This window comes from Micromys minutus (genome assembly GCF_963924665.1).
Source record: "Micromys minutus genome assembly, chromosome: 11".
NCBI lineage: Eukaryota > Metazoa > Chordata > Mammalia > Rodentia > Muridae > Micromys > Micromys minutus.
Window position 1 is genome coordinate 27,238,005 of NC_137980.1, and position 12,448 is coordinate 27,250,452.

The 12,448-nt window shown below is 41.5% G+C and overlaps 1 protein-coding gene across 1 annotated transcript in view; it reads right to left on the reverse strand.

Annotated features, from left to right (window-relative positions):
* Positions 1-12,448, reverse strand: part of PTPN13 (protein tyrosine phosphatase non-receptor type 13) — a gene marked incomplete at its 5' end in the record, with an annotated part of 122,866 nt that overhangs the window by 78,183 nt on the left and 32,235 nt on the right. The window lies entirely within an intron of this gene.

Sequence of the window (12,448 nt, forward strand, 5' to 3'; positions counted from 1 at the left end):
GCCAGCAAGAAAGTAGTTCAAGATCCCAGCGTCTCAGGCACAAGTGGAAGGGCTACAGTAAAATTCATACAGTTACCCTGAGAATTAGATGAATAAACACTCAAAGCTCTTAGGACAGTCTGGATGGTATAGGAGCAACATTTATGACAGGTTTTAGGATGCCACCTAGTTTCCTGTTAGGTACTTACTATAAGGGATCAAACATTCAAGAGCACAGTCTAAGAGACTTTACTATGTAGAAGAGGTAAGTGCACAACTACACAATTCGAGACAGGATGTTTGCTCCTCCAGAGTGAGGGGAAAGGAGTCAAGATGGCCTTCTGCCCAGATGTGTTCAGTGTGTGCTCTGCTAGGGGGCTAAGGCCTAAGAGGCAAGCGTGGACTAAAATTGAAATCCTGCTTTTAAAAATCCTTTTAAATGTTTATTTTATGTGTATGAATGTTTTGCCTGCATGCATATCTGTGTACTGTGTGTGCCTGACACCCTTGGAGGCTGGAAAAAGACGTATAGCCTCCAGGACTGGAGTTATACAGATAATTTGTAAACTGCTACCTGAGTGATCAGAATTGAACAAAGGTCCTCTGGAAGAGCAGCCAGTGTTCTTAACTGTTGAGCCATCTCTCCAGCCCCCCACACCCTGCTTTCTAAATACTTCTGTCCCATGCCCTCCTCGTCCCCACTGTCCCTGTGATGAGCACTATCCAGCTGTGATCTGCCACATCCCTGGTTCTTCATCCTCACTGTCCCTGTGGTGGGTATTCACCATCCATGTTCAGTCCCATCCCTTTGTCCTATGAGGACGATATCCACCACGTCTTAATTTCCTTTCTGCAATTTTCTGCATATATTCAGAAAATGGGCTTGCCAGATGGGAACATCTGGGCATAGTACCCAAGTTCTTTAGCTTGGTTTCTTTTCATTTAATTTAAAATCTCAAATTCTTTACAACTAGAGTCCATCAAAAGACAGTTTCCCATTTCCTCAGGTTGCTACCCAAAGACTGTATCCTCTGTTCCAGGTAACCGCGTAACAGTGGCTCTTCGTATTTTGAAGGTTTGAATTCACTGGTGAGAATCTACATGAAAGCACAAAGCTTTGTTCATAATCCCAAACTTATTTCACAAAAATTTGTATCAAATTTTAAAAACTAAATTCATATAGAAAACTTATCACAACATTTTTCTTCAAACAAATCCTTCACCTGTTGCTGGTTAGCCCCTAGGAACTTCCTGGAAGTGCATGCTGGGTATCACCCTCGTTTCTCTTTTCTGAAATGCCCCTCCTTTCCTTTGTGATTTTAGCTTTTCTTTATTACTCTGTAAACTAAGCACAAACTGGACATTTCCTTTTACTTAACTGCTGCTGTGCCTCCATCCTTACTGTGTGTTTTACTAAGCCACTAGATAAGGTCTTTCACAGGGAAGCAATGAGCCTCCTCTTACATCCAGCATATTCCCAGTGTACAGCAAGCACAGAACTCTTTCTGAGTCAATGAATGAAAACAAGGGCTACATGACCTTTAAAAGAGTCACTGTTTATTGCACAAACGGAGCAAATAGGTCAGAGGAGGAGGGACTGTAAGGACTAAGAAGGCAGTGCACGTTGTCTCTGTACGTTTGGTGGTTTGGAGGACGACAAGCCTTTTTGGCCCAGTGAACTGACTCTTCATGCTTTCAGGTGGTTCTCAAAGAGCCCATTTTTGAAGTTGCAGGTAACTGTCAGAAAGACTGATGGGAAATGTGCCAGGGGAAGGAGAGTTGGAAAAAACACAGAAGGAGGCTTCAAAAAGAAAACATGTTCTTCTTAATAGAATTGGAGGGCAAGGAAAAAGGTAAAAATGAACAAATAAAGAGGAAATCTCAAGATGCTAATGCTAGAATTGCCTGGTAATAAAGAGCTCATCATGTCCTGGGTACGTGGTGGCTAGAATCCTGATCCCAGGGACACATTGTCCTGGGACTGTGATGAGGGACAGCAAAACCCACAGGGAAACCTTCATGTGGCCCTGGGATGCATGGATTTTAGTGAAGCTCAATTGTCTTGTTTGTTCTAGACGGTGTTCAAGAGATATTAAAGGAAAACGAAGTTAATGAATAATGGAGTGGTTAAATGGTACCATAGGAGCCAGGCTTGTGGAACCAGGAGTGAAAAGCTGGGAAAGAGAGAGGGAGAGGAAGGGGGAGGGGGAGGGAGGGAAGGGAGACAGACAGAAAGACAGACAAGAAACAACCTTAAACAAATGAGAGGAAAGCGGACAACTGGCCATAAACTAACTAAAACGGGTAATAGTCATCTGAAGAACAAGGCATACTTTAGCCGATGAGTGAGTGCACTGTCCAGCCTTGTGTATGTATAGTCAACAAGTATTAAATCATACTCTAATCAATAGGAAAAGTTTCATAATTGAGAAGTATTTCCTCTGTAAATGATGGCATTCTACTACAGAGAAGTCGTGTGGTGAAATAAAATTTTAAATTCTCTGGTTGAATATGAAAGTGATTTGAAAGGGCCATGGAGGAACAAAACAAACAGCCAAACAAACCCAGTAGTTTCAACAAAAACAAGTTTCACCCAATACCACTTTATATTTAATAACATAATAAGTTATACATAAGTTAAATAGTTATGAAAGAAGAACTGTTATATTCAGTGGCGCCAAAGTCCTTTTGTTTTATTGTTAACAGCCTCTCATACTAATATCTTGTGGAATTTTCCAGGGAAAAGTAACCAAATCATAAATCCAGAACTACAAGTTTCAGGACAGCTAAACCAGCAAGGCCAAGGAGAGGACTTACAGACAATATAGTTCTGCTATCTTACAAAGCAAGGGAGAAAAGAGCCATGAACCTGTTCAATAAACCAACTAGAAAGGATTCTCCTGCTCGAACATTGTACCTCAGAACAGAGCAGCTTCTCAGTAACTTGAAGTTGCTGCTTCTGAAGTATTTCTGCAATGTGGGCCCAATTTTAAGAAAACTAAACTGAGTTTCATTTGCACAGTCTTTTTTGTGTCTATGTTTCCTTTAGCATATAGTCTTTGCTTCATCCTTCCTTTCAGTCACAGTTACCCCTAGAAGACAAAAGCCACTGTTTAACCATCCTGAGATCTTCCTGTGAATTCATGCTCCCTTGGTGGAATTTGTCCACAGATTCGTTCTCAGGAGCACACCCAGGTAGGGATGGGGGGCCCACCATGTAATGAATATGGCTGGAGGCCTGGCTCTCTAGAAACATTCTAGAACACTGCCTTTGTCTGGTAAGGCAACTAGGCAAAAGATGGCAAGAGCTGTATTAGCTGAAATGGAAGGGATTAATTCTGTGAGCGTCTTGTATTCCGAGTGTCATCCAAGTGCAATCAGGCATGTCTCTGACTGGTAATAACATGCTAGATGTTACTAGATTAAAATTCCCACACAATATTTTCTACTCAGCCATGCTTATAAAAAAATAAGGTCTGTAATCAGATTAAAGTTCTAAACCACAATTTACCAGATAGACCCACAACAGAAGTAAAAAGCTTTGACCTTTGTAAGCGTGAAGTTTCCCTCTCTAAATACAGTATTAACCATTTCAGAAATGTAAAATTACACGTCCTTTGTCAAGGCCATCTCACATAGAATGGAGAGGCCCGTGCTCTAACTTACAGACCACCTGGCCCACAATACTTCTTGGCTCTGTGATGATCTACATGCAGAGACATTTCAGTCGGCACTGACCAGAAAGATGCAGGTTTAATTCTCTGCTCTGGTCTGAGGTAGGCAGGTAAGAAATACTTTTTGGTGAAGCTTCCTAGCATCACTGAACACTTTGCTTTTAAAAGACCCAAATGCTATTAATATTTATCTTTGTTTTTGATGTTTTTTTTTTTTTTTTTTTTTTTTTTTTTTTTTTTTTGAGACAGGGTCTTTCTCTATAGCCCTGGATGTCCTCAGACTTTTTCTGTATAGACCAGACTGGCCACAAACTCATTGAGGTGCACCTGTCTCAAAAGTGCTGAGATTAAAGTCATGCACCACTGGAACTGGAAATATTTCTGCCCATATATCAATGTGCAATTCTTGTACTTTGGGTTTGGTTCAGATTCTAGGACTGTAGTATTAATTGAGTAATTAAGAAAAAAGGCCCAATTATTATGACATTTTTCCAAATATATAGAAAAATAAAAAATATAAATGCCATATACACCTTTCCCAATACCAACCAGAATTTAACTGGTTAGCAGACCATTTTGTGTTTGTGTATGTGTGTACACATGCCCATGCGCCTAGAGGCTGGGTGGCAGTGACCCTACAGGATCTGCCTGTCCCCACTTTCCCAGCACTGGGATTGTTGATATGCACTACCATGTCCTGCTTCTGTTTGGGTTCTAGGGACTGAACTGAAATTGTCATTCATGCCCCAAAATGCTTAACAACTGAACAATATCCCTAAACCTCCACCAATTTTTAAAAACACAAAAGATCCTTCTAAAAACATAGTTACAGAATATTACAAAGTCTTCTGAATAAAAATTGTGATCATATGCAATGGGCCTACAATATGCATATCTAAATATACGTTTATTTAAAATATAAAATTCCCATGTGGCCACTACCTTTACTACATTTTCATGGTGTACTATGGAAACTGTGCTCTGGATTCACCTTCGATGTGTTAAACTATCTCATTTGCTGATTTATACTTTTTATCACCTATTAAATGTGTACATAAAACCCCCATTGAGGAAACTGATATACAAGGGTCCATTTACTCCAGATTATCTCATTTTTCAGAGAACTTCCTTTATTTTTGACTGGGTGTGAGTGTCTAGTTTCCAGACACAGTAGATTTAGTTCTGGAAGTCATGACAGTGTTAAGAACAGTGAAAGGCACAAGGCTAGATCAAAGTCACCAAACAGAGCTTGTCTTTGTCTGTCTGTCTGTCTGTCTGTCCCTCGCTCTCCCTCTCCCTCGCTCTGTCTCTCCATGGTTTCTTTTCCTGCACAAACATCATGACCAAGAAGCAAGCTGGGGAGGAAAGGGTTTATTCAGCTTACACTTCCACATTGCTGTTCATCATCAAAGGAAGTCAGGACTGGAACTCAAGCAGGTCACTGGCTGGCTTCCCCTGGCTTGCTCAGCTTGCCCATTCTAGAACCCAGTCTACCAGCCCAGAGATGGCCCCACCCACAGTGATCTGGGCCCTCCCCCCTTGATCACTAGTTATGAAAAAGCCTTACAGCTGGATCTCATGGAGGCATTTCCTCAAGGGAGGCTCCTTTCTCTGTGACAACTCCAGCTTGTGTCAAGTGGACACAAAACCAGCCAGTACACACCCCCTCTCCAAAATCATCTGTAGAGTAGGAAACAGTGAAAAAATAGCCATTAAAGAAGAATGACTTCGAGAGTTTTGGTTATATTTTGTAATAGTGCATATGGTACTTTTTCCAAAAAGAGAACCCTGAGTTTGTCCTGCTACTTCAGCACAGTAAGAGTGATCTTTTACCTCTACTCACAGCTTCATCCCATAAACAGAACTGACACCGGCTTCACTAACGGCAATTAACAAGCAGCATCTCATCCTTTAGAGCCAAGACGCACAGCTTCTGCGAGTGCATCAGCACACTTAGTGACTAAGTGCTTGAAATCATGGCATGTGCTCATTAACACCACACCGTGGCTTAAAAGTTTAGGCAGCATGCTCCAAGTATGAATTGCATATGGTTCTGGGCTTGCACGAGGCTCTTTCAGTCGATTGCTTTCACGTCAAATCAATTCAAGCCAGCCCAGCCCATAATCAAAAGGCAGCATTCTAACTGGCACATGGTCAGTCTCCAACGGCGGACATATGGAAGGTGCCACTCAGCCAACTCCAGCAACGGGAATCCACATTTAGCTTGGCATTCCTTTGCCTTCAATATAGAACTCAAATTACAACGTCAGTTTTAGAGACGGTAACAACAGCGGCTGCTTTTCTAGTTCCTAATGATTAAAGCCCTCCCTCTTTAAAGAATGGCCCCAATAGATGAAATGGTTCAAGAATCAGACAGCCGAGAAACACAGTTGCCCTGCTGGATATTATGTGCTGGATAAGCCTGTGCTCATGCATCAGCCGTAACTTCCAGGGACCAGAGACTATGTCTCTAGTGTGCTCTCTCGGTCCCTGTCTTCTGCACCATATTGTGCTCTGATCAGTAGAATATGCTCGAGCAGCCCCTGAGAGATGTTCATGAGGAAGGCAAAACTTAACCTTGGATGTGGAGTATGACAGTATCACGTGAAGAGGGATATATGGGGTCAAGTGAAGGGCTCTATGCCTAGATTTGATGCGGATACTTGCTTTCTGAACTAAAAGGGTTTGATTGTTTTGATTTTATGAATCTGCAACTAACATTTGTTACTAGCCATATAGATGCAAGAAAGTCTGTGTTTCCACTGCTCCTTACTGTTTGAAACTGCTTTTCCCCATTTGATCAATTAAGAGAAATATCTGTGGTCGGTTTATTGTGACTTATAACAAAGAGTAAGTGTTACTCCTCCTGCCCCACAAATGCTTCGAATACCAGACTCCCACAAAATAATGTGAGCACACTGGACTATGGTGGCCCCTGGCAAACGTGGCTGTGTCAGAAAGATAAACCAGTTCCTCAGCTGCATCAGGCACACAGCAGTTGCAGTCTAGCCGCATGTGGCTCTCAGCTCCAAAGGCAGAGCATGCACACACAGTATCTTCTGCAGGTAAGAGCCCTACTCCATGTGCCAGTCCCTGGGAACACTTCTGCAGAGCATGCACACACAGTATCTTCTGCAGGTAAGAGCCCTACTCCATGTGCCAGTCCCTGGGAACACTTCTGAAGAGCATGCACACACAGTATCTTCTGCAGGTAAGAGCCCTACTCCATGTGCCAGTCCCTGGGAACACTTCTGCAGAGCATGCACACACAGTATCTTCTGCAGGTAAGAGCCCTACTCCATGTGCCAGTCCCTGGGAACACTTCTTACCCTTCATTCTTTCCAACCAACACTGATTCATCCACAATATCGTGCTTTAAACATACAATACCCACTTGTGACTGGAGAGCTCTATTAATAATGTCATTGGTATCTAGAATCCATGGGCTACTTACGAATAATGTAACTTTCCTGCTTGCTGGCATTAGCTTCTGTGGATGGTTACCAGTGCAATAGAGGCGTAAAATTATTATTTTACCTCATGGGATGGTTTGAGATAACAATCTGTGGGTTTTTTGTTTGTTTACTTACTTTTTTATTTTACTTAGAAATAGGGTAGAAAACAATTAGTTTGTAACTAGCATTTTGATATTAGCAAGAACATGTTAGCCAAACAGTAATTCTCTCTCTGGGGATGAGAGCAGTATGAATTCATCCCTTTGCTTTTCTTAAATGTAATTATAAAGAAAGAGACTGAAAACTGAATCTTTCCGATGAAATGTCGAAACTTCAAAATTAAGAATAGGTCCTTATGAATTCCAGCTGCCCAACAGATGTGAAACCTATTGACAAGGCTGTCAAGACAACAGCATTGGGCCAGGACTAGAGGTCATAATACTTGAAAGAAAGGCACAATATCTTATTTTGAGGTAGACTTATGGCATAGTTCACTAAATAAATAATATTTTAACTGCCATTTTTTGCAGAAAATTGTCTTCTCTGTCCTTCCTGTGTCATGTGTTGTGCAAACTTCAGTGTAGCTCTGACAGTCGGCAGAACTTCACAGTCTTCTTTCCTTATCATTCTCTCCTAGTGAAGACTCCACCATGAATGGTAATTACTACACTAGAGACATTTGTCAGAGTCCTTGCGACAACCAGACAACTTCACAGCTATTAAGACAAAGGTCAGAAAGAAGAAATGAAAGAATTCTGGCAAAAAGGGAGGAAGATGTGAGCCTGGGGCTGGAGACCAGATGCCTCGGCAGAGGACTAGGGTTGGGTTCACAGCACCCATGTGGCAGCTCACAACTACCTGGAACCTCAGTTTCAGGAGATCTGATAGCCTTTTCTACTTCAGTAGGCACTGCACACATGCTAAGAAAACACTCAAACAGAAAACAATAAAGATAATAAAGCTTACAAAGCCTTTGTGTTTTATGTGCACATGAATCTGTGCATTATGCACATATATGTCCACCCAGTAAAAGATGGTGTCAGATCCCCTGGAACTGGAGCTGCATTTGTGTGTTATCATGGGCACATTTGGGGATGAACTCGGGTCCTCTGGAGGAGCAGCAAGTAAGTACTGAGCCATCTCTGTAGCTCACCCTTTTATAAAGTGAGATTAATAGTAAAGAAAAGAATATGCCATCAAATTTAAAACTGGTTTTTAATTGAAGAAAACTGTGCCTTCTATCTGGCTTCCTGTAGAGAGCTATCTGAAGGTTTAAATGTTGCCCTAACAGTGATAACTTGTAATCTTTATGGTGTGATTGTAATTTTCTTGGATCTTTGTTGAATCTAACATTCTCACAGTTCCAGAGAATTTTGAGTACTCAGTGTCAACCACTGCATTTGACAGGTCCTTTCCTGATTGCTGCAGCTCCAGGACTAGCCCCTAATGCTCCTCCGTGGTAGCACTTAATGGAATACTCATGGCAGTAAAGTAAGGCTGCCCTGGGGTCTCAACCCTAGCACAGGAGGGCAGCTTGCAGACAAAACCCAGTCTCCTTTCCAGACTCTCTTTCCTAATGCTATCCTGTTCCAGTATAGTAAAAAGTATATACTTTTGGAGATACAGTTATTAGTTAGGTGATTAGTTCAATGTCCAAGTACCCAGGCAGTAACAACATTAACAACAATGTATCTGGTCTCTTCCTGAAATCTGGATGAGCAATGAAAAAAATCATACAACCCCATTCAAGAGACCCAGATTCAAAATAGGATGACTGTCAAAAGTGTATCCTGTAACTCTTTCAGCAAATCATTTTTATTTATTCATTTGTATGAGCCTTGGACAATGAGCTGAGAGTCAAACACAGCCAGACTCTTTGCAGGTGCAAACTCCACGGGCAAGCTGAATGGCCAGTCCTGGCTGAGGTGCTACAGAGCTGACTGAGGTAAAGAGCTCTCTCAGGAGGACAGGTCTACCGAGAAATGCTAGAGCTGAAGATTCCTGTGTGGACTCTCAGGTCAACGAGCCTCCTTGCAACCCAACAGAACAAAGTAAATGTGGAAATTACATTTCTGTTAGGTTGTTTAAAATCATTTAAGTCATTTTTCCTTGGGGGTGCTGGGGATCAAAGCTAAGGCTGGTGTGGTGCGCCACTATATCCCCAGCCCCAGGAGTTTTTTTCCCTTAGGTAAACTAATGATAGAAAATCTCAAGCCAGAACTGTGGAAATCCATGGAAATAACCATCCTCCAATTCCGGAACTGTGAAAATCCATGATAGAAATAACCACTCTCCAATTGACAAAAGCTCAGCCATCAGTCAGATCTGGGATACTGAGTATGCTATTAAAGCCCAAAACAGTGTTTGAATAAGGATGTACTCTAAGATGCCATCTAATCCTAAAATTACCCAAGTCCATTAGCAGCTGTCAGTTTCAAGATCACAAAAGACTGAATAGAGTATTTTAAGATGCCCTAAAATATGGATATTTACGGAAGAAATACACAAATATAGTGTGTACATTAGTGACATAGACTGTTCTGCCTGGCTTATCATGCATAAAGCCCCCATTTTCATGAGAATCTGGTGAGACAAACAGGATTCATTTCTGTTCTTTCTTTGTGTGAGAGTTACAACATCCGCTGCACTCCTGTTTGCTTAGCTTGTGTCCATTACCTCATCTGCAGAGAAACAGCATGGCTGAAAACCAGCTAGTCCCAAACCAAAGACTAGCCAGGATTCTTGCTGTTGAATTCTATACCTCAAATGTTCCCACAAATAATGTGCTAGTAAAGCAAGTGTAAGTTGTTGCTACTTCCAAATATAGTAATACAGGCATATTCAGGATCATGTAAGTATTTGCACAACAAACCCATAGTCCCAGGTTTTGTTTATTGAGGTTTTAATTATCTTCTGGAAAAACACAGGCAGGTTTTTAGTGACAGCAAATGCTTTTGTAATAGTCACAGTAGAAAGATTCAGAATGGAAAATGTCTAGTTATTAAACAATTTGAAGCATGTAATTTTTTTTAAAGCTATCCCTTTTGTTTATGTCCTCTAACAAAGATAAAATTTCACAACCTGGGTAGAATAGAATGTATTAGCTAGTTATACCTTTGTACAGCTAGTTATACGAATAAATAAAGTTTAAAAACGCTATATAGCATCTTCAAGGAAATACTTGCTTGGACTCAAGTTGGCAAATCTGAGTCAAATAAAGTACAGCACTACTTCATGAGACATTCTGTATATATTTTGCTATAGGTAGTCAAAGTCAAATAATCCTTGAAAGCCAATATATAATCACTACTTTACTTCTTTTGTGTGTGTGTGTGTGTGTGTGTGTGTGTGTGTGTGTGTGTGTGTGTGTGGTGTACAGTGCATGCAGGCAGGTATGTGCCTACACATGTGTAGGTCAGAAGACAACAGGTACCCATGCTTCCGTTTTTCACCATATTTTCTTACGGCAGAGTTTCTGACAACACTGAAAACTTGCTGGTTCAGCTTATCTGGCCAGCATGCTTTGGGATCTGTGTGATTCTGTCCCCTAACCATGAGGTCACAGGTGTGCACGTTCACGCCTGGCTTCTTACAATCTTTGCTTTTTATGAATTCTGTTCCTTCATACACAGAGCTAACGTTCCTACCCACTCAGCCATCTCAGCTCCATGGTTTTATTATTATTATTATTATTATTATTATTATTATTATTATTATTATTATTTATTACCTATTATTGATATTGAGGCTCACTAGATAGCCTTGGCTGGCCTGGAACTTACTATATCGATAGGGCTGGCCTCAAACTCAGAGATCTGCCACCCTCTCCCTCCTAAATGCTGGGATTAAAATCGTGAGTTATCATTTCCAGCTGCATGGTTTTATTTTAATGTTCACATTAAGAAATGATTGCTCATTCTAAATGTTAGAAATATTCATCTTGACTGTGTGTGTCTTCACTATTGTAGGTTGCGTGTAACAGATTCATCTGTTTGACTTAACAGTTGTCTCATGTCCTTAGCCTGTCTTCATGAGCACAGAGCCAGTTCTGGTCAGGTGTGAGCTGCTGTGGAGCAATGAACGGGGTCACATGATTTCCAGAGGCACAGTCCTTTCTCTTAGGCCACAGGATGTCACAGTTCTCAAAGGTAAAACTGATAGAGTGAACAAAGCTATCCTTTTATCTCCCATCTTTGAAAAACTCAAAACCATTTTAGATCAAGAATACATAGCACCAAAGCTAGAGACAGTTTGTCAGGTAGGAGCATTTGCTGTTCCTGAGGAGACCCTGGGTTTGGTTCTCTATACGGCAGCTCACAAGTATCTGTACCTCTGGTTCTAAGGGATTTGATACTCTCTCCTGGTCTTCACAGGCACCAGACACACTTATGGTGTGCAAACGTACATGAAGCACTCACACAAACATGTAAAGAATATACTGTATTACCTCATAAAGTTAGCTAGTACTTACAAGATGCATACTACATACAAGCTCACATTACCAATTAAATATCCATTATTTCTTCCATAGTTGTAGATTCTTTACTAATTAGTACTTTCTGAGTTAAAGAAAATACTGCAATCATCTTTTACTACAACTGCCTGAGATGCTTGTGGGTGTGGGGGGCAAGGGCAGCTCAGTGGTCAGTGTTTGCTGTGCACACACAAGGACCTGAATTTGGTCTCCAGTACCATGTAAAAACCAGGTTTGGTGACAAGGCTTATAATCCTAGCACTGTGTGTGTGGGGGGGGGTCTTGACATGGGGGATGAGAGAGGACAAGGAAACCACTGGGTCTTGCTAATTAGCTAGAGAGCCTTGGATCTGGTGAGAAGCCCTGTCTCGGAACGCAAGGTGGTAGCTGGAGAGATGGTCCAGCAGCCATGGGCACACACTTTCTACTGGGAACCAAGTTGGGCTCTAAGTTCCTGTGTATTGGCTCCCAGCTCTGGAGGATCAGATGTCTGTAGATTCTGAGTGTTGCATCCAAATTCACAACACCCACACTCCCCACACATGCACAAAGCTAAAAATCGAGGGCTTTTTGAGAAAAGATGGCTAACCTCTGGGGAACAACAAACAGCCAAGGTTGATCTCTGGCCTTGGGATACACACAAATAAACATGCATCTGCACACACATGAACAAGCACCCTCTGCACACACAAACGACAGCTGTGCCCTTGAGTATGGTACTCCTTACTCTAAGGAGAAGGCATTACAAAACACTTTTCAGATGGCTACAACAAAGGATGATACAGTGTTGTGTGTCCTTGTGTATGAGTGTGTATCTGTACGTATGTTTGACCACATATCCACTTTTTCTCTTGCATGTATGTATG